Here is a 22,518-nt window from a genome sequence, read left to right as displayed (position 1 = left end):
GTGACAGTGGACGAGAAGCTGGATATGAGTCAGCAGTGTGCCCTTGTTGCCAAGAAGGCCAATGGCATTTTGGGATGTATAAGTAGGGGCATAGCGAGCAGATCGAGGGACGTGATCGTTCCCCTCTATTCGACACTGGTGAGGCCTCATCTGGAGTACTGTGTCCAGTTTTGGGCCCCACACTACAGGAAGGATGTGGATAAATTGGAAAGAGTACAGCGAAGGGCAACAAAAATGATTAGGGGTCTAGAGCACATGACTTATGAGGAGAGGCTGAGGGAGCTGGGATTGTTTAGTCTGCAGAAGAGAAGAATGAGGGGGGATTTGATAGCTGCTTTCAACTACCTGAAAGGGGGTTTCAAAGAGGATGGCTCTAGACTGTTCTCAATGGTAGCAGATGACAGAACGAGGAGTAATGGTCTCAAGTTGCAATGGGGGAGGTTTAGATTGGATATTAGGAAAAACTTTTTCACTAAGAGGGTGGTGAAACACTGGAATGCGTTACCTAGGGAGGTGGTAGAATCTCCTTCCTTAGAGGTTTTTAAGGTCAGGCTTGACAAAGCCCTGGCTGGGATGATTTAACTGGGACTTGGTCCTGCTTTGAGCAGGGGGTTGGACTAGATGACCTTCTGGGGTCCCTCCAACCCTGATATTCTATGATTCTATGATTCTATGATAAAAAGAGGGAGTTTTTCTGCTCGCTCATTGACATTGCTCGAGTATCCATCAAAGAAAGTTTTGGATAAATGAAACACCATGAAAAGACCTGGGTTTTTTTTCTATGATCTTAGTAAGCTGCTGGCGGACAGGAAAACACTCTTGAACAATTTATAGACCTTCACCAGATGCTGACACATGGGGAATGTTCAGATGTCAATGATAAAAACCTCCATGTTGAATTGGATAACATCTGTTATATTTTGCCACACGGGAAGCACTCTCCCTCCAAGTTTTCCAATTCATTCATGATACACAGCTGACAGACACCTTTTTGCTAATGTGTGGATAGCTCTGAGGATCTTGCCAGTCACTGTCGCGAGTAGTGAGTGCAGATTTTTGACGCTCAGGCTCATTAAAACATATCTTCAATCAACAATATCCAAGGAAAGACTGACATCACTTGCTATTTTATCACTTGAAAATGACATCGGCCAGTCTTTGGATCTCTATGATGCTGGGCTTCAGCTCGCGAGGGCAAAGGCGAAAAAAGCGACCTTTTCAACTACAGGACTAGGGTTAACATTCTAAGGCTGTCACCTACGGTCACACTATTTAATACTGGTCCACCCAATGGTGGTGCACAGTTCAATTTCTTGATGTTAGTACATTTCAGTTATTCTTAAAATTAAAAAGTTTCTATGAGCTTAGAGAAAGTGAGGTTTTCTTTGTTGGGATATTTTAGGGTTAAGTATAACAATAAGCTGCTAATGTGCTGACATGGTATTAGGGGACAAAGGCATATGTAGGCAATATTTTTGTGTCTAATACATAAGTTGCAAATTCTTCAGTATTTCTTTGTCTAAAATATAAGTTGCCAAATTCTTCCCTTCTCTGTTGCTCATAAAGATTGATAAGGATGAGGCTGCAGAAGAAGTGCCCTTTGTGTAAAAGAAGGTAAAAGGAATGTTATCTTCCTCTCCCTCCCTTTCCCAGCTACATAAACCAGCCCTGGCTTAGGGCTCCTTCCTCCCCTCCCCTGAGAACTGTTCACAGCCCCTTCCTCCCTCCCCTGGGAACTGCTAAGGAGGAAGATTTATGACAACAAATTGTTACGAAAAAATGTATCTTCAAGGTAAAAGTGTGTGTAATGCTATCAGCAATAGACAGAGGTGGGTTTACTAATAGTGGGTGTTTCTATTAGAGTTTTTGGGGTGTTGTAATGGATGTAGGCATGTACATACTAACCTACACAAAAAGAGCGTGCTGTAACTCATTCAGTGCTTACTGGACAATTGGGTCCAGGGGAACAAGTATTGCAATAAAGAAGCCTGTACTCATATCCACCTCTGGGTCAACCTGCTCTTTTTTCTTCTAACTTTCTTTATTTGCTTATATGGCATGAATAAATACAGATTTACAGATTCTAGCATGCAAATTTATCATCTTATATGACAGGGATAAATCATGCATGCAAATTGTGCATCAAAGTCGTGAAATGGGCTACAAATGCAATAAAAAACAAGGCATTCAAAGTTTAACAAATGGGGGGGGCGCCGAAGATGCTCCTCACCTGGGGCGCCGTTTGATCTAGGTCCAGCCCTGCTAATGAGCACGCCTAGCGCCCAGCAGACCCAATTTCTGGATGATTCTGACCCAGGCAGCAGAGCCACTCTGCCTGCTCTGGCAAGTCTGGAGTCCCCCAAAACAAAACCAAGAGCTATGTATTCTCACTTTTCCTTCCCTTATTTACACCACTGTGCTACAATGCACGCATATGGGCTACACATGCATCAGTTGTGATTATGAACCTAAAAATGTGGGTGAAAGTTCCAAAGCTATTACAATTACCTATAATTTTTGCCTAATTGGAAATTAACTGTGAAAGATAGGTTGTTTTTAATAAGTGAATATTATAAACAAGTGCAAGAAGACCAGACAAAGAAGCTGGATTAGTCCAAACAAAAAGGACCTGTTGATATGATTCATGGACTGTTGAAATCATGCTTGGTTAAAAACAGGAGATGTGAAACCAGCAGTTAAAACATCAAAATTGGCGTGATGGAGATTAGGCCTAACTGGTGGACAAAATAATGAGAGGGATAAACTATGCTGCCCATTTCCCCCCTTGCTGAGTTTCTTAAAAATAAACGGTGGGGAAAAAAATCTCTCTCTCCTCTCTCATCCCACCTTGCATCAGAGCTCCTCTCATCTTCCCCAACCGCAAGATAGAAGAAGCAGACCAGACCAAAGACTTTCTTCCAGGAGGAAGGTCAGCTGGCTTCCCTGTTGTTTAAGGAATGTCATATTCACCTGCAAGTGATGAAAATCAACATGACATCCAGTCCTCCTAACTGCCAGCCCTGCAGAGACATATCAGATCCTTTTTTGCCTTCTTTCCCTGTTGTGTTAGAATCATAGAATCATAGAATCATAGAATATCAGGGTTGGAAGGGACCCCAGAAGGTCATCTAGTCCAACCCCCTGCTCAAAGCAGGACCAAGTCCCAGTTAAATCATCCTAGCCAGGGCTTTGTCAAGCCTGACCTTAAAAACCTCTAAGGAAGGAGATTCTACCACCTCCCTAGGTAACGCATTCCAGTGTTTCACCACCCTCTTAGTGAAAAAGTTTTTCCTAATATCCAATCTAAACCTCCCCCATTGCAACTTGAGACCATTACTCCTCGTTCTGTCATCTGCTACCATTGAGAACAATCTAGAGCCATCCTCTTTGAAACCCCCTTTCAGGTAGTTGAAAGCAGCTATCAAATCCCCCCTCATTCTTCTCTTCTGCAGACTAAACAATCCCAGCTCCCTCAGCCTCTCCTCATAAGTCATGTGCTCTAGACCCCTTATCATTTTTGTTGCCCTTCGCTGTACTCTTTCCAATTTATCCACATCCTTCTTGTAGTGTGGGGCCCAAAACTGGACACAGTACTCCAGATGAGGCCTCACCAGTGTCGAATAGAGGGGAACGATCACGTCCCTCGATCTGCTCGCTATGCCCCTACTTATACATCCCAAAATGCCATTGGCCTTCTTGGCAACAAGGGCACACTGCTGACTCATATCCAGCTTCTCGTCCACTGTCACCCCTAGGTCCTTTTCCGCAGAACTGCTGCCGAGCCATTCGGTCCCTAGTCTGTAGCGGTGCATTGGATTCTTCCATCCTAAGTGCAGGACCCTGCACTTATCCTTATTGAACCTCATTAGATTTCTTTTGGCCCAATCTTCCAATTTGTCTAGGTCCTTCTGTATCCTATCCCTCCCCTCCAGCGTATCTACCACTCCTCCCAGTTTAGTATCATCCGCAAATTTGCTGAGAGTGCAATCCACACCATCCTCCAGATCATTTATGAAGATATTGAACAAACGGGCCCCAGGACCGACCCCTGGGGCACTCCACTTGACACCGGCTGCCAACTAGACATGGAGCCATTGATCACTACCCGTTGAGCCCGACAATCTAGCCAGCTTTCTACCCACCTTATAGTGCATTCATCCAGCCCATACTTCCTTAACTTGCTGACAAGAATGCTGTGGGAGACCGTGTCAAAAGCTTTGCTAAAGTCAAGAAACAATACATCCACTGCTTTCCCTTCATCCACAGAACCAGTAATCTCATCATAAAAGGCGATTAGATTAGTCAGGCATGACCTTCCCTTGGTGAATCCATGCTGACTGTTCCTGATCACTTTCCTCTCCTCTAAGTGCTTCAGGATTGATTCTTTGAGGACCTGCTCCATGATTTTTCCAGTTACTTTCTGTCCCTCTATATTTTCCCCTCCTATTGTATCTCACTCTCTCTCTTTTCTCTGGCTTTTCATGCAATCCGGAAATTAATTAAACTACACACACCAAAGCCCGCCCTGTGTAAAGAGAAAGGACCCAGGCAGATTTCCCAGACTGCAAAGTGAACCAGAGTTCAAGCAACAAGTGCTGTGGTTGACCTACACGCAAAGGCATCCATTCATGACTGACCAGTCATCCAGTAGCTAAAGACATCAACAAAAGCCCTATTTCCCTCACCTGTTCTATCCTCTCTCTCCTCCACCTTGTGTCTGTTTATTAGAAACAGGAGAGGTAAATATCTGTAACACATCAGGACTAAAAGTAAAATGAACTCTTTTTCCTTTTCATCCGAGAAAAGCTGTTTTGAAAATAAGAGACTGATATTTTGCTTCTGAAAGGAGAGAGACTTTAAGGTTTTGAGTTTGTTTTACACAATCACTCAATTTCAGTTGCAATGTAAATGCTTGTTTTAATTTCTTGTTTGTTCTTGTGTTTGATCAATAAACTTTCAACTTTAGAATGAGTGTTCTTGGATGTTTGCCAAGCAATCGAGTAAAGCAAGGTCTCTGCAGAGGAAAATAAACAAACAAAAAATCCCTGGACCTCTTTGTATTGTTGCTCTTATGTGGGACAATAACATAGCTTATAACACCCTTAAATCTTTTGGCCCTCAAACTAGTACAACACAACTCCCTGCACAAGCCAGTGATTTTGGGTTTGCAGAATTTGCTTTTCTTTCTTCTCTTGTAATCAGCACCAACAGCATAAGAAAGCAGATGGCCAATTAAAAGGAGTGAAAAATCAATATACAATTATGGTAGAGCTGATTGAATAATTACAAAAATGTAAATATTACAAAAGATTGCCAAATTCAGTACATAGTCACATTGGTTATTTAAAATGTTTTGGACAACTGGCAGCTTTTTGTTAAATTTTCTGTGACTGTTTGTTTGATACATTGAAGGAATTATCTTTAAATGTGCCCTCACCTCATTTCTTGCTTTCCAAATGTTCTGAAGAGTAAGTTTGCAGAAACAGCGTATTTTAAAGAAATATTGGAGAATATCTGTGGAATATTTTGACTCTGACACAAGAATTTGCACCAAAGACCTGATGTACCACTTATTCTCATCCAGTCTGACCAGAAACATTTAATCTCTGTGCCCAAACAAAACCAATCAACACAGACCCAATCTGAAAAATGCAATACTTGACACACATGGTGATTCCTGACTGTACTGTGTATTAGATGCCACTAGGTGGTAATGTGGGGCTCCCTTTCAGACCCAGCCAGAGTGAAGTGGCTGCCTCTAATCCTTCATAGCCAAGGTATTCAGTGTGCGTACCCTGGAGTGACCCTCCAGCTACCCCCAGGAACCAGCATACTGGGCACTTACTTTAGGACCCAGTCTATCCCTGCTACTAGAGACTCACCTAGCCTAGCTAATATTCTGTGAGTGACAGAGGGTAAAGCAAACATATTTTCTATAGAGTTCCTCATGAACCAGGAATGAATATGGGTCAGTGTTGTGGCATTTACCATTAATCCACCTTTACTGTAGCTAGGTACTTCTGTGGTTTCTCCCAGCCTCCTCTAGTCTCCACTAATCTAAATAAATTTGTGTCATTCCCCACATTTTGCAACTGCAGCTCCATAATGTGTTAAAATAAACACTGGTTCTAAAAATATTAATCTTCGTCCATGTTGATGGATTATATGGTCCTCCTCTCCTAGCTTTAAGTTTGTCTCTTTCTGGATAGTATTCACTTACCCCAGCTGAGTCCAGTCTATAATGTTAGGTAAGATATGTGTGCTTAGGCTGTTTGACATAGCCATAGAGCACTCTTGTCAGAGGGCATGTCAGCAGACTGTCTCCAGACACCCCACAGCGGTCCCTCTAATTTTTCCCACTCATATGCAGAATGAATTTTGTTATGTGCACCAATATGGAGGTGATGTGTCACACATCTCCTCCATATTGGTGCACATAACAAAATTCATTTGGTGGGGGTGTGGCTGAGGGGTTCATGTGGGAGGGGACTCAGGGCTGGGGCAGAAGGTTGCAGTGCAGGGATGTGAAGGCTCCGGCTGGAGGTGCAGGCTCTTGGGTGGGGCTGGGGTTGAAGGGTTTGGGGTGCAGGAGGGTGCTCTGGGGTTACTGTGGGGAGTGAGGACTCCCCACAGTGCTCTGTCCCTGCAGCAGCACCTGGGCTAGGGCGGGAGAGGCGCCTGTCCCTGCGGTGGGAGCCCTGGGGCTGGGGCTGCAGGATAGGCACCCCACCCCTGGCCCTAGCAGGTCTGGGCCAGGGGAGGGCTCCCCAGGCTGCACCTGGGGCTGGCCATGTCTGGGTCCGGGTTGGGCCAGGATGTGCTGCCCTGGCCACGCCTGGGCCCGATCCAGCCATGGCTAGGTCCATGCTGCTCCAGCTGCACAACCCCGGCAGTGCCTGGGGCCATGCCTGGGCCCAATCTGGCTGCGGCTGGGTCCTGGCCACAGGGTGAGTTGGGGCCTCCCGTGGCAGGTTGAGGGCTGGGCTAGGTGGGGGCCGGGGGAGGGGTGCCCCTCCCCCAGCTGCTGCAGGTCCCCAGGTGGGTTCCCCAAGCACCTGTGAGGCACTAAATAGGCTGTTGCATGGCTGCACAGTTTACAGGGAACTTAGAATCTAACCCAGATGTATCCAGTCCTTAATGTGAGGTAAGTGTGTACATATATGTTGTGAGTGTCTGTGCCACTGCTGAATTGTGGATGATTTTATGAAATTGTATAATGAAATTACTGTGTCATGAAAAGCCTATATGGATGTGGATCCCCCTTGAGTTAACAGGGCTTGTTCATGGTCTCTGCCAGGCCAGAGACTAGGATGAGTGATCAGCACTGAATTGTCTGTCAACTTACAGTACCCTTTCTTCACAAACACACACACACACACACACACATTTGAAAGCTTGCTATGTCTACTTTAAGATGAGGTCTGATGTAGAGCTGTCAAGTGGTGCCATTACCATAGGAATAGGGATAAACAATGACACCATCAACATTAAAAACACCACTTTGAAATATTTGCATTCATTTCTATTAGCTTAATGACTCTATCTATTATTTCAAGACATGAAATTGGATTACTTTCTGACCTGAAAGTAACAATAATCTAAGGGTAAACCAAAATCTAATAATACATTTGTACAGGTATTATTGAAACGTAATAGCACTGGTGTCATGTCTAGTCAACATCATCTTCATCATTACGATCTCTGTCAAGAGTGCATGGATTACAACAGCATTCATTGGCTTAGCACGTACATAGTTCTGTGCAGGAAAGATTGTTCTGACTACAGACACATTTAATCATACAATGACCCCATAGCAGTACAGGCACAAATAAGGTCTTGTAGAAGCTCAGATGCCATTGGGCCTTTGAAGAATACAGGAACAAATTCATCATCCACACTTTCCCATCCATGTTGCAATGGTGATCTACTATCTGGTTTACCTTTGTGCCAAGTTATCCAAGTCTTTGTTTTCCAAGATGTTCTTTTGACATGCTCTTCAAAACTGTCCCCACATGATGGGAGTTTGGCCAGCCATTTGTCCTTTTTGATGGCTGGACTGAGGTACAAGCAATTCAGGTCTCTGTGGTCCTCCTCTTCTTTCTCACTCCGGTCATACAGAACTGCTACCAGCTTCCTTACAGCAGTAATTGCGGCTTGTCCATCACTCTCTTCCAATCTGGCAAACTCTCTGAAGCAGTAAGCGCTCGTTGCTTTGATAACTTTAAACACATGTCCCCCCCGCCCCACCCAGTACTAACCAGGGATGACAGAGAATCACATCCAATTAATATGTGTACAGCAGGAAGTAGATTGAAGAAGTCAGTAGTGAGTGTGTCACAAGTTGCATGCATAGGAATAAAGTGACGCTTGTCAGTTGTGCTGGTAATGGTGCCTGATTCAATCCTCGTTATCTGTGTGTTCCATTTTTGGAAAGTAGTGAACAGCAAGGACCAAAACATCTGTAATCAGGTGACTTAATTACTATGGTTCTTTGACACCAAGAGAACCAAAAGTCCTATTGGCACATACAGCACGCAGAAGCATCCTTATCTCCGCTTCCTGTTGAGTACTATACAAATCTTGGACTTCTTTGACACCAAGAGAACCAAAAGTCATATTGGCACATACAGCACGCAGAAGCATCCTTATCTCCGCTTCCTCTTGAGTACTATACAAATCTTGGACTTCTTTAATCCCTCTACTGGTAATGGGTGTTGCTACTTCAACATTGGAAAAGCCTCCCGCAAGAAGGAGAGTTTGTGCTGGGTGTGCTCCAACATTCGCAGGTGCATATTGACCCATATATTCACAGAAGAAGTTTACAAGTGACTGCTTATGGAATCCCAGATTTAGGACCCTTTTCCATGGAGGCACACAGTGTCCTCCAATCACCTGGTATTTCTTGCATCCAGCCTTAGATCCTGTCTGGTTTTCTCTTCATGCAGTTGTCCTAGAATTACTGTTGTTATAGTTAAGGCTGTGATTCTGTCATGGAAGTCATGGAAAATCACAGATTCTGTGACTTTCAGTGACCTCTGTGACTTCCCTAGCTCCAGTGGCCAGTGTGGCTTGCCCTGGGGAGTACCCAAGCAGGAGTCCCCAGGAGGGGGGGAGGGAGGGAGGGGCAGGAAGTACCTGAGCAATGTTCCCAGGGGTTGCCCTGGGGCCAGTCGCACTGGTTGCTGCTGGAGCAACCCTGGGGCCAACTGCACTGGCCGCTGCTCAAGTAGCCCCGGGGACTGCCTGAGCAGCGGCTGATGTGGCTGGACTCAAGGAGCACCCAAGCAGTGGTGAGCACCTATGGATGTGATTCAGCATCAAATGGGTTTGTCGTATTGGTTGGTAAGAGCTGTAATATGCTCTTCATCCCTACTCAGTGGAGGTGCGAGGACTTGTTTGTGCACTTTGTCTTTACTACTTCTTGTTAGGCCACTTCTTTCTCTCCTAGGTTTTGCATATTCATAATGTGAAGCTGTGTGTGTATTGTCATCTCTAACACTAATACTGATCTGTGCATAGGTGTCACTGAATTAAAAAGCTAGTTTCTAGAATATTTCAAAGACCAGCACTTCATGCATAGGCAATTACAAAGCAAAATCTTCTACCAGGCAGACTAGGTGCTGCATTGTGTATACAAAAGTTTACAAATACAGAAGCATTACATTAAGAATTCACATACATTTATATCTACCCACTATGCAGTACAAACTATGGACATCCAATTTGCTGCTACTGGTGCACAACCGTCAGCGTGAGACTGACTTGATCAGCAAATTTCAGTTGAAAATATAGAAAACTATTATCACTCGTGAGATACTTTGACCATTAAGAATAGATGATGTGAAAACATTTTATGTTAGTATATCACAAAATGTTGATATTTTGCATTTTTGCCACATGCTTTATCATTTTTTAAATAAAATACTTGTCCATGCAAAACCAATAAAAATCTTTTAATACATTGTCCCTTGGTGGCTTTGACCAATAAACACCACTTTAAGATGTTGAAATTAACTTAGACAGTAAAAACTGTAGTCATAGTCCTGTGGCAGTGTTTCTGCAACTGTGCAAATAATGGTGTCTTCTCATTTTGGTACCATTGTTTCTCCTGGCCCATAGGCTTATGGCACCACTTGACAGCTCCACCTCAGACTTCATCTAAATGTGGATAAAATAAACTTTCAAGTGATCTGAGTGTAGGGTGAGTACATTAAACTCCAAAAATATGGCTTTTTTGTGAAGTATTGCACCCTGCTGAGTCTGATCTCACCCACCCCCTGAGTTTAGTCTTTATTTATAGGCTAGGCAGTCCTTCCTGCCTCCTCTCTCTCTCTTTCCCTCTCTCTCTCTCTCTCTCTCTCTCTCCCCCCTTAGCCCAGTCTTCTGGCAGGAGGCAGTGGCTGGCCTGCCTTCACAGACAGCACTCCCTCTTAGTCTCTGACCCCTTTGGCCAAGTGCCCATACTGAGGAACTCCAGATCCTTCCCCCAGCCAGGCTTCTGTGTAGAGAGTTCACTATTCTTGTAGATGGGCCAGTTGGTGAGAGACAATCAGTGCTGATGGCCCTAGATGGTTCTGTTATAGCTTGTATGCAGTGGTGTTGTAGTTATATTGGTACCAGGATATTAGGGAGACAAGGTGGGAGAGATCCAATAAAATATATTACCCACCTTGTCTCTGTGATAGCTTCTTAGACATAACCATTCAGATAGATGCCAAGCCTCCACTACAAAATGGATGATGTAATCCATAATGGAGGTTGTGATGTGCCATGAGGATCATAATGCAAAGTAGAGACCCTGAAACAAAATGGTATTCACAAAGAAAACGGATTCACAATCTGATGCAGCTATATCTCCCTCTGTCGCACTTAGCAATTACATTGAGAAGAAGTATTCTTCCTCTTTTGGCTTTTTACTGAAAACTATGCTCTGGGTCTGGGCTGCAGTGAAGATCTCACTTGCCTTCTCTTGAAGGGACTGTGAAGTGAAGGCCACAGAGCATCTGGTAGCCCATGCAGTGGTGACTACCTCAGGTTTGGATGGCTCAGGCAAGATAGCCTGAGCTGCTGGTGCATAATAACCTGGGAATATGGAAATGGCGTGGAAGAGTGGAGTGGGGAAGGTATTCCCAGTGAGATGACTCCTTCTTAGAAGAAATCTTCCTAGAAGAGAATGGACTGTCAAGAGAACCTGTTGATGCATGGTGTCCCCTGCCCCTTTCTTGGTTGGACTCCTCCTTGGAGTCAGGAGCCAGTGCCTGTCAGGGCAGTTACATAGAATCAGAGAAATGTAGGACTGGAAGGGCTCTCCCGCATCTTCTTCCCTGCACTGAGGCAGGACTATTATCTGGACCATCCCTGATAGGTGTTTGTCTAACCTGTTCTTAATAATACCTGTCTTGGTACTTGCCCGTATGAGAGACTGCCTCTCTCCCTGTTCATTATTGCTGGAATCAGAAGAGGTGTTCAGGTTAGAGCCCTCTTACTTTAAAAAACAGGGAGATAATGGTAAAGCATTTTCTATGAAGGGCTCTGAACACTGGTATCTGCTTCCCCTGGTCTGAACATCTATATCACTGCAAAACTAGTTCCTTTACCCAGGTTTTTATGGGGCAGAGATGTGCTGGGGATAGGGATGTAGGTGCTGAAGGCTTATATTTGTGGATGGGATGGTTTGTTTATTTCTTGCTAGTTTGGAGGAGACTGCCAGTTTTTTTGTAGCAGGAGCATTACAATTTTAATGTACGGTAAAGGCTTCAATAGCTCTAGGTAAAAGCTTTTATTCAATGTCTTGTATAGCTCTATAATGTGTTTCTTAACCTTTTTGTGTTGGCAAAATCGTTTTTTTTTTAACATGGAAACAAACTACAATTTCACTTTTTACAAATTACGAGTCTTACAGAGCCCTTCAAAGACAATTGTGCTTGTTTTGTACTAGCTAATTTTTTTATGTTGGGTTGAATTGAAGAAACACTTAGCAGCAGGTCATTCTCCACAGATAATTTATTTCATTGCTTTATTTTAATTGCACCCATCTATAAGAATCCCAATTCACATAAGTATGACATCGCGCACGGGATTAAAACTTTCAAAGTTTCAGTAACAAGTTCAGGATACTCCTGCTTCTGCGCCATCCAAAACGTGCACATGTCTTCTGAAGGAAATGAACAACATTGAAGTGTTTTATCAGAGGAAAGCTCGATTAGTTTACCTTACAGACTTCCTGTAAGTTTGACAGACTCGACTACTCTTTTGTTGAATGGAATAATTATCCAGCTCTTGCCAAGTTTTTCATTGTCAGGCAGAAAGCAATCCTGGACCTGTTTAAGTTTAAGTATATGTTCAATCATAATGTTTTTTAAAAAAAGAAAAGGAGTACTTATGGCACCTTAGAGACTAACAAATTTATTTGAGCATAAGCTTTTGTGAGCTACAGCTCACTTCATCGGATGCATTTGGTGGAAAATACAGTGGGGAGATTTATATACACACACAGAGAACACGAAACAATGGGTTTCATCATACACACTGTAAGGAGAGCAAGGTAGGCTATTTCCAGCAGTTAACAAGAACATCTGAGGAACAGTGGGGGGTGGGGTGGGGGGGAGAAATAACATGGGGAAATAGTTTTACTTTGTGTAATGACTAAAAACTATTTCCCCATGTTATTTCTCCCCCCCAGCCCACCCCCCACTGTTCCTCAGATGTTCTTGTTAACTGCTTTAAATAGCCTACCTTACTTGTCACCATGAAAGGTTTTCCTCCTTTCCCCCCTGCTGCTGGTGATGGCTCATCTTAAGTGATCACTCTCCTTACAGTGTGTATGATAAAACCCATTGTTTCATGTTCTCTGTGTGTGTATATAAATCTCTCCTCTGTATTTTCCACCAAATGCATCCGATGAAGTGAGCTGTAACTCACGAAAGCTTATGCTCTAATAAATTTGTTAGTCTCTAAGGTGCCACAAGTACTCCTTTTCTTTTTGCGAATACAGACTAACATGGCTGCTACTCTGAAACCTGTCAATGTTTTTTCAATGTTTAATGTCCATACTCTTGTCATAGGCAATCAATTTCATGAACTCACAACTCAGACGGAATGACTCAAAGTTTCCACTCTGAAGCCAAGCAGACCAGGCTCCAAGCTTCTTTCCAAAGGCTCTCACTTTGTCTCCCAACACAGTTATGTTTTTGTGTCATCCTTAAAAACTCATGTTCAGCTCATTCAGATGATTGAAGATGTCTGCTAAGTAGGCCAACTGAAGAAGCCATAATGGATCGCCGAATGATTTAACAAAAGGAGTTCCTTGATCCTATAGGAACATAAGCACTTCAGCTCGTAATTAAAAAAACCTGCTTAATGCTTTTCCCTGTGTGGGCCACCTCACTTCAGTGCGCAAAACTTGACTTTTCTGAAGTGCACCCATTTCATCACATAAAACTGCAAACAGACAAGTTGATAGAGGCCAACTTTTATGAAATTCACAACTTTTACAGATTCATCAAACACCTGACACAACTCAGAAGGCATTCCTTTTTCAGTGAGTGCTTGCCGATGTAAGAAGCAATGGGTCCAAATTGTATGTGGCATAATGGTTTTTAATCTTGCAACAAGCCCGCTGTTCTTTCCAATCATTGCTTTGGCACCATCACTGTATATAGCAATACTTTTTTGCCAATCGATTTCCAAATATTCGGTAGCTTCAACGAACATGCTAAATAGACATTCACCAGTCGTGTGGCTAGGCAGTGCTTTACAGAAGAGCATGTTTTCCTCAACAGAAGCATCTGAATTATATTGAACAAAAACTAAGAACTGTGCTGAGCCTGATGAGTCATCAAACTGAACAGCTAGGGATCGTTTTAACTTTTCTTTCAACTGCTCATGAATATCATCAGCCATGTCATTAATACACCTGGAAACAGTATAATTTGATAAAGGAATAGCTTTAAGCTTATTTGCCTTTCCATGGCCAATCATGCCCATAACCATGGCTAATACCACACGAAGTATGAGAGTCTCAGCTATTGTATGTACCTTACATGTTTGGGCAATAAAATGTGACGCGAGATATGAAGTTTCAAGAGCATTCTTGTATTCCACATCAGGGTTTGCTGGCTATTCAAGCAGTTCAATTTTCTCTTGAAGAACCCAAGAGGTTTGTTCTTTAATTGTGGATGTTTACTTTCCAAATGCTGAATTAATTTGGCAAATTACATGCACTTAGCACTTCACCACATAACACAATGAGGTTTATTTTCGATTCTGGTAAAACCATACATCAAATAGCTGCACTCATATTTTTTGCACTTCACTTTCTTTACTCCTTCATTCTGTGAAGTACTTGGTTGATCTCTCTTTAAACATTTATCCATTGCACAAGAAGACCTTTTCAAAAGTGTGCATACAGTATGACTTGCTAACCGTGAAAAACCACCACGCTGTTTGGACAGGAAGCAGCAGTGAACTGATGTGGTTCTGTGAAGTCACATGCTGGCCTGAAACAGGACCAGCCTTAGACTCACTGGGGCCACACTGAAGGCGCATGAAACTGTCTTTGGAGGTGGACCCAGTGCTGGGTGCCAAGGCGTTTTGACCTACAGGCGGGGTGGCCTGCTGAGGTGAGTCAGGGGGTGGAGATCATGCTCCCACCCCAAGCCCACCATCTGAAACCAAAGCCTAGTTGCTGGGGCTGTGGCCCAAGCCTGAGCCCCGCTGCAGTGGGTGGGTAGGGGGCTCAAGCTGAAGTGATGCTGCAGGGGGCTCAAGCTTGAGCCCAACCCGTGCTGAATGCCCTGAATCCAGCTCTGGGCCCAATCCCCATTACCCAGAGCTGACAGCCATGTGCCTGGCCATAGTGGGACTCAAGCCAAAGCCCAAACCCCATTGCAGGGGAGCTGACAGCCCTGAACCCAGCTGTGGGATGCTCAAGCATGTAAATTAGCTTTACACAGGCCCCTGGGGCACAGGGCCATGCCAGCCCTGCACATGCGACCCTCCCATAAACTATCCCATGACCCCCCTGGGGCTCCTGACCCCCAGGTTGAGAAACAGTGCTCTAGAGAAATATTACTTTGCTTGGGTATTCCTGCAGCACTCAGTCATGTGTGAACCACTGCCCAAGAATACTTGTCGTAGGGCCACTTAGCTCTGTGAGTGTACACACTGCCACTGTCTGGCATTATGCTTCCGCTGTGGCAGCCAGCAGAGAGAGACATGTGCTGAGCTATGCTATAGAGTTGGGCAAAATATTTCAGGTGAATGGTTCATTCACCAAAAAATGCAGTAGTGGTCGACCTGAAACTATTCACGAAGAGTTTTGGCCAAGACCAATGGGGAGGGGTTGGCTAAATTCACAAGGGGTCTTAGGTGCTATTCACAAAGCAGGGGAGGTAGTGTCCACCTTTCAATCATTAGCCCTGTGGTGAGGCACTCACCTGGGATGTGGCAGACCCATGTTCAAATCCTTTCCCTAGTGTGAGTGCCCTAAGCACCAGCCTACAGGGTGCTCTGAGGTGAGGCTTTCCCAATCTCTTTTGCTGAGGCTGTTCCACTTTGTATAATTAAATATTCATTGGAGCAAGGACTTGAACTTTGGCATACCACGTTAGTGACCTAACCACTGGGCTATCGAGTCAGTCTCATTCTCTCCAAAGCAGGCACTGAAACCCAGGTCTCCCACATGTCAACTGATTGGCCAAACCACTTGGCTAAAAAGTTATCAGGGGGGATACCTCTCACTCTCCCTTCTCTGTATTTAGCCCTTTAAAAATGTCTGAAAACAAGAGGTTTGGGGTGGAACAAAACATTTGTTTAGCCCAAAATGGATGTGTCAACTTTTTCAATTCACCAAAAGTTCTCCAAACCTTCATATTTGTTTTGGGTGAAACCAAATTTTTTCCCCATATTTTTCCAAACTGCCAATGAACCAACTCCCCCCCCATCAATTATTTTCCCAGCTGCACTGCTGTACGGAATGGGTCTGGCCAATTTGGAGGCAGCTCTGTGTTTCTCAGGGAGCTTGTGGGTAAGAAATGATCAGATGGTTCATTCAATAAATGTCTGGACCCTTGACTTTCTTTCACTATGTCAGCTAGGAAAAACAATTTTGCATACAGAAGCTCAGATACCACAGGGATGGATGCAATACAAGAACCTAACCAGAACACAAATCCATACGAAGACAACTGAGATTGTTTTTGGGGACTGTCAAAGAATAAGCTAGCAGTAAGTCAAAGCAATGGATGTTGTTCAGCTGGATTGTCTTGTCTAGTTAAACTGTAAATGTATAAAGAGTAGCCTGTAGTGTCAGTCTCCAAAAAATAAAGGCAAAGCACTTCAAAAAAACAAACAGAACACTGTGTATTTAAGCCCCAGCCTGGTACCTCTGGCCATTATATAGAAAAAGAAAACCAGGACTTTCCTCAGCTTGATTCCTCAGTGGAATTCACTGCCAGCTGTGATTGGCGAACTTCAGCCACAAACAATCAAAATCAAGGCTAATAGCTGAAGGTGTTTGGGGACAGTTAGTCTGTTCCACAATTGCTCATACCTCCTGTTCACAGCTCAGCCTCAGTGCCTCTAGTTCTACTGTCTTCTGGATTGGGGGAGCAAAATGCAATGCTTGGGTATAAACAAAGTGGTGGGGTTCAAGTTCTCTGTCCCTTTAGTTTGGTCATGGTCTGGTAGTCTTCCTTGTCTTTCTAAGTTATATAAGGATAGGGAGGAATATCTCTCGGGGTGACTACATAGTCTGTGTCTAAGACTCTTCTGCCCCACTGGTCAGGGTTTGACATAATCATCTTCGTCCCTTTCCTCTTCTTCAATAACCTTTATCCTAGCCGTTAGGGAAGTCACTTGGGATGTAGAACACCTGGGTTTGAATCCCTGCTATGGAGAGTGAGAGTGACTCAAAAGCCTAGTGCTTATGTCAGTCATGTGGGGGACTCGTTCACAAAGCCCTGTTCTGAGGAGCTCAAATGGCACCTAAAAGATGAACATTTCAGCCACCTCTGTGGAAATTACCTCTTGCTAGCCAGAAGGTCTTCTGTCTGAGCTCTCTTTGAAGGGAGTGAACCCCTTCCCTACCAGGGGTGAGTAACCCAGGCTTCCTGATTTGTCACCTCAGCTCCGCTTCTAGATGCGCCTGAATGGATCAAAAAGTGGAGACTCGAAGGGAGATTCACTCATGTGACTTGCTTTGTTTTGGCTAGACGGCCCCTGGTAGGGAGGATTAGGATAAAGGAGGGGGTGGGAGAGGAGGCCACTGGCATCCATTTTAGGAGAATTTCCAGAGAGGGGATGTTAAGGGAAAGCTGGATAGAGGAGTCACACTGTGTTTGCATCAGCACCACCAGGCATCACCAAGGTACCTACACAGTGCCAGATCCTATAGTATCTAACCACCTCACAATCTTTCATGGAATTATGTTCACTCCAGGCAGGGAGGTGCTCTGATCCTTGTTTCATAGTTGGGGAACCAAGAGACAAAGGCACTTTGCCAAGGGCACACATGAAGCCTATGGTGGAGAAGGAAATGACCTCGTGTCCCCCAAATCCAGCTACCAGTCTAGCCACTGGATGATCCTTCCTCATTCATTGTCTCTGGCTACTGCTGTATTTTGACAAGCTGCATCTGAGGGTCATGCCTGGGGTCCTGCTGTAGTTTGTTTGCCACACTGGTTATTCATTTCATTTGCTGTACATATCCTTTAACACAGCCCTGTTTCCAGTTTATTATCCTCGCCCTCAGGGATTAAAATAATGGGGAAATGTTGGGATAAGGTGAAGGAGGGAGTGAAAGCATAGTGCCCTTCCCCCACCCTTTGTTAAAAACAGAGGGCAGCTCCCACTTCTCACCCTGACTTGGATATGCAGTTTCCCCACAACTCTCTCTCCTCCTTGGCTGGTGCAGTGAGAGTTCCCCCTTCCTGTTTCAATTTACTTTAACCACTTTCTGTCCCCTGTTCCTCCCATATTTCCTACCAATGTGACACCGCAAAAACTCCCGAGTTTCATTAGTTCTGCAGCAGCCCTAGATATTGTTTATTTCCTGGAGATTTCCAGGTGGAGGTAGCAGACTCCAAGTTAGATTGAACCCAGAAATCATACACCAAGACTGCCATATTAATTACCGTAACATAATAGCATGGGTGTAAGGGATATTCCATCACAAAATTCCTTTTGACAGGGGCCATCTGCCTGGTATATTCTGGGCAGTATAACAAATAAATAATAATAATTTGCACATGTTGTATGGTGGCTTATAGCTAACAACCAGAAATTTCATATGAGAACAGAGTTAGTAGTTTCAGAAGTTTTCTTAGTGAAGTTTACTTCGACCCCTGATATCTCTGGCCTGAACAGATGACCACATCTCTCAGATGACTTCCTGTTCTGATTGCTGTGATTGAAGACACAAGGCTATTAAAAGTCTACAGGGTGAACAAATTCAAAGAAATTGGTGCAAGTTTACCTTTTGTAAAGCAGTGGACTTTGTTGATTTTTCAGATGTTTGGGCTATCGCAAAATACAGAAGTATATACAGAGCCAGTCAGAGGAAACTGCAAGATTTTGAGACCAGGAAATCTAATTTTCTAAAAAGAATTGATAGAATAACAATTGAAAAGAAATGAAATAATGAGCATCCCCAGCACAGATAATCAAAGTTCACAAGATCAGGATGAATTTAATGCCCTGAAGTTGCTGGATCTTTGGAAAGCATGAATTAAATCAGGCTAAAATTACTATATATGAAAACAAAGTAAGCCTGAGTCAGATCCATGTGTAGCAGTGAAATTCTACTGAGTTCAAAGGAGTAATTCCTGATTTGCACGGGTGTAAGATCACACTCAGGCCCAGTCACTTGCTTTTTAGCATGCACACTGTCTGCAAAGTACCCAATCAAAGGAAAACCCCACACTGTCACCCATCTTTTCAATTTCCTCTCAATCTACTATCCTATTCTATCATACAATCTGAAAAATCACTCAGTTAACCTGGACAGCACAGAACAGAGGTGTTCGAGCCTCATGTGCGTGCAATTAAAGGCTAGAAAAGTCTGATGTTTCTATTACTGATCTTTTCTGAGCACATACAGGAGAGATCATTTTCAAGCTTCGGGGAAAAGAAGGTGCAGTGTCCAGCATCTTGCAGAGATCTTCCGAAGCCAATAAGAGGTACCCTAATTAACCACTAAGACCCCAATTCTGCCCACCCTTATGCACATGCGTAACTTTACTTTTGTTAGTAGTCCCAGCAGGTTGTAATAAAGTTAAGCATGTGAGTGTTTGAGGACGGGGGCCCAATTCTGTAGGAATTAAAAAAATAATCAAAAGTGCCTCAATTTTATATTTTGCCTGGATGTAAACCACTCCTGTGGTCGTTAGTGCTCTGACTCTTGTAGTAATTTATATACCATTTGATTGAGGAACAGCCAGAAAAAAAATTATTGAAATTATTGTATTTTATACTTATTTTAAAGAAAAGTGCAGCCTCTTATGTGAGGGGTTTTTTTTTACTGCATTTTGTAAAACTTTTTGCAGGGATCTGACAGACGTAAGAAACATAAACAACTGCAGGGATACACAGCGGGTATCTGAAGGTACATACATACATATATATATATATATATATATATATATATATATATATATATATATATATATATATATATATATATATATAAATAAATTAAATAAATGAGTCTTTATAGCTTTTTAAAAACTCTAATTCAGCCCAAATACATGCACAACAACACATCCCTAACTACAAATGTGCCATTTGTTTCCCATTGTAACCACAACAGTTTAAAAAATAAAACTATTTTAATTTTACATTTACTCTTCTTCTCCCCTTGTCCCCAACATCACCCACACAAGGTGATGTTGTTATAACTGAAAGAAAGAAGTCTGGGAGAGCAATTAAATAGTAGTCAGGGTGTCACAAAACCGTATGCATTAACTAACCTTAAATATATTGCAAATAATTTCAAGGCCATTTTTCACTGTATGAGCTATTTAGTAGCAATTCTCTATTGGAACATGGCATTTATGGTCTCAAAAGATTAATATAACATAAATCACTTATTTTATGAAGTGAAAAAAGTCAGATAATATCAGGTAAACTTACTCAGTAAAGCCTAAAAAGCCAAAGATTGGTTGGAAATGGCTAACTAAAACTTTAGCCACCTCCATGTGAAAGCCAATAACTTTAATATTTGCTGCAGCTGCTCAGTTTCCAGCAAGTCTCTCTTGGCTCGATGTGCCTGTTAGGAGGCAATGGGCACATATTGCTTCACACATTTGGTGGCTCTACCTTTGTGCAGCAGTCCTTCCCTCTGCAAAATGTTCTTCTCAGTACACAAAAGCGGCTGCTGAAGAAACAGCTTCGGAGTCAGAGTGAGAGAACCAAGGGCAACAAGCAACCTCCGGCAGAGACAGAGAGAGAGAGAGACGGATAACCGTGCTCAGATATCCAAGGGAGCTTCTGTAAGAGACAAAAACACCAGCTTGGCTCACCTCAGCTTTATTTTCACCTCCAGACCCCCCAGGTGAGATTATAAAACCATTAGAGCTAATTTGGCTGTAGAAATATGGGCCTACGTTATGCTTAACTTGAGAGCGTTCAGCTTGAACTTTGAAATAGGTTATTTTATAAAAGTGATGACAGCAGCCTTTTTTTTCCTTTGTCATGCTGAATTTTGTTTGCTGTTTAGTGACTAAAATATGCCCAGGGCGGTGTGGAGAGGGATCTGTACCTACTTGGAACTTTATTGAAAATGTTAGTTAATTCAGTAAAAGTTCCAGTGCATAAAGACTTCAGAAACGTAGATAACTGGCTAGGTAACCCATGCAATTCATCAAACTGCCTCTTGTAAATAGTGACAGAAAGCCTGATGTGCATAGACTGATGCTTGCTACTTAGTTTTTGAGTCTGTCTTTAAATATATTTCATTCTAATCATTTGTAAGAGGAGCTTTATGCTGGAAGATCCCCAGAGGCTCCATATGAGCCATGCATAGTTATTTCTGTCTGTGCTCAAGCTTTATTTTAGTTGTTTTTTTGCACTGTGCTTGCCATGCAGCGATCTGTAAAGGGAACCTACTCTGATACAGTTTGAAAAGTGCATTTTGTACTTGGCTCTCCCTTTGATCGAATTAATCTGGGCTTTTTTGTAGTCCTAAATGAGGCCTATGGGCTGACAATGTAGCTGTTTAAAGGGGATTTTAGGGGATAATAGCCAATGCAAATAGTGCCATGAGAATGGCAACTTGCTTTTGCACTTTCAATCACATAATAACAGCAAAGAAAGCTTTTAAAATGAATTGAAATTTTGTGGCATGCCATCTGGGATTATTTGGGGAAACAGTTCTGAAGACTGTGGCTGTGTAAAAGAATAGTACTATGGGCCACTCTTAAGCTGACATGTTTCAGATGGCAACCTTATGCTAACTGCTGCAAAGTTGGCTAGCATTTTTTTTTATTATTTTCTTTCTCTTGGATTATCTGCAAAAAATTCTCTTTGCTGGTATTTGGGCCTGAAAAACTTTTCTATTGTTAAAGAATTCAATTCAACCCCCTTGCAGCTGCTGATCCCTTTATTGTTCCAATCGTTATGTATACGCGTCTCAGATGAATGTACCCAAGCCTTTTAGTGCCTTAATAGGTGTCTGTATAAAGGTCATTTATTCTGTAGTACTTGTTTTAACAAAAGTTTATACACAAACAACAACTACAGCTAAAACATTCACATTAATCAATGCTCCTTGCACTGCAAAATGCACAAGGAAAAAAAGCCAGTTTAGAGGAAGTGTGTCCAAAGCATGAGAATTATTTTCTGTGCAATACTGGGAAGCAGCAAATACTTTAAGACATCATCATCAAAGGCTGTATGAAAATTATTTCATAGCTGTTGCTAGGGCAGATGATTGCAGAGATTTCTCAGCACAAGCACAGCTTTGATGTGGCTTCTGGAAGTTTTAATAGACAAGAAAGGAAGGAAACTAGAAAACGATGATTTTTCTAGGTTCTTTCCCCCTCATATTAGTTTTGGGGCTGGGCTGTATGCTAGAAAGCACCTTGACCTTTTGGTTGACATAGCTGCCTTCTTCTCTTTCCTTCTTGTCTTCCTCTTTGCCCCAGCTCCATCTGATTAGCTATTACAAACACTTATTGAGACATTAGGGTGTATGTAAGTCAGATTTTTGAGTTGTGAGATCTCCCGTCTAGTGAGCTAGCTCGACTTTTTAAAAGAAATATTAAAATCCACCATTGAGCCCTACAAAGCTAAGTCAATTCACGAAGAATGTAAAAAAGAAGCAGGTAAATTATAAGAACTATGGGCCAAATTCTAATCTTGGTTCCATCTGTGTAAACCTAAAGTAGTTCCATTAACTTTGGCAGAGTTATCCCTGTTTACACACATTACTGAGCTCAGGATTTGGCATTCTAATAATAAATACTAGCTCAGCAGAAAATAAATTCAAGAGAAGCCAGAGGGGCCAAATGCCAGTTATCA

General features: G+C 42.9%; 2 long non-coding RNA genes across 2 annotated transcripts in view; one reads left to right on the top strand and one right to left on the bottom strand.

The window, feature by feature from the left end:
* Positions 1-9,238: 9,238 nt before the first annotated feature.
* On the bottom strand, positions 9,239-20,545 carry LOC119844139. Its single transcript, XR_005289180.2, has 4 exons — positions 20,131-20,545; positions 18,476-18,596; positions 10,670-10,798; positions 9,239-10,158 (listed from the first exon to the last, which is right to left on the bottom strand). It is a non-coding gene; the product is annotated as an uncharacterized LOC119844139 (long non-coding RNA).
* LOC119844142 overlaps positions 19,054-22,518 on the top strand; it is a 29,022-nt gene continuing 25,557 nt past the window's right edge. Inside the window, exons 1-3 of the long non-coding RNA XR_005289181.1 lie at positions 19,054-19,178; positions 19,545-19,603; positions 20,359-20,551. This is a non-coding gene — a long non-coding RNA (uncharacterized LOC119844142). The remainder of the gene's footprint in view (positions 19,179-19,544; positions 19,604-20,358; positions 20,552-22,518) is intronic.

The sequence above is a fragment of the Dermochelys coriacea genome, chromosome 1, assembly GCF_009764565.3.
Source record: "Dermochelys coriacea isolate rDerCor1 chromosome 1, rDerCor1.pri.v4, whole genome shotgun sequence".
Taxonomy (NCBI): Eukaryota; Metazoa; Chordata; order Testudines; family Dermochelyidae; genus Dermochelys; species Dermochelys coriacea.
The sequence above is the reverse complement of the archived record's forward strand: the minus strand, read 5'-3'. Positions and strand labels throughout refer to the sequence as shown.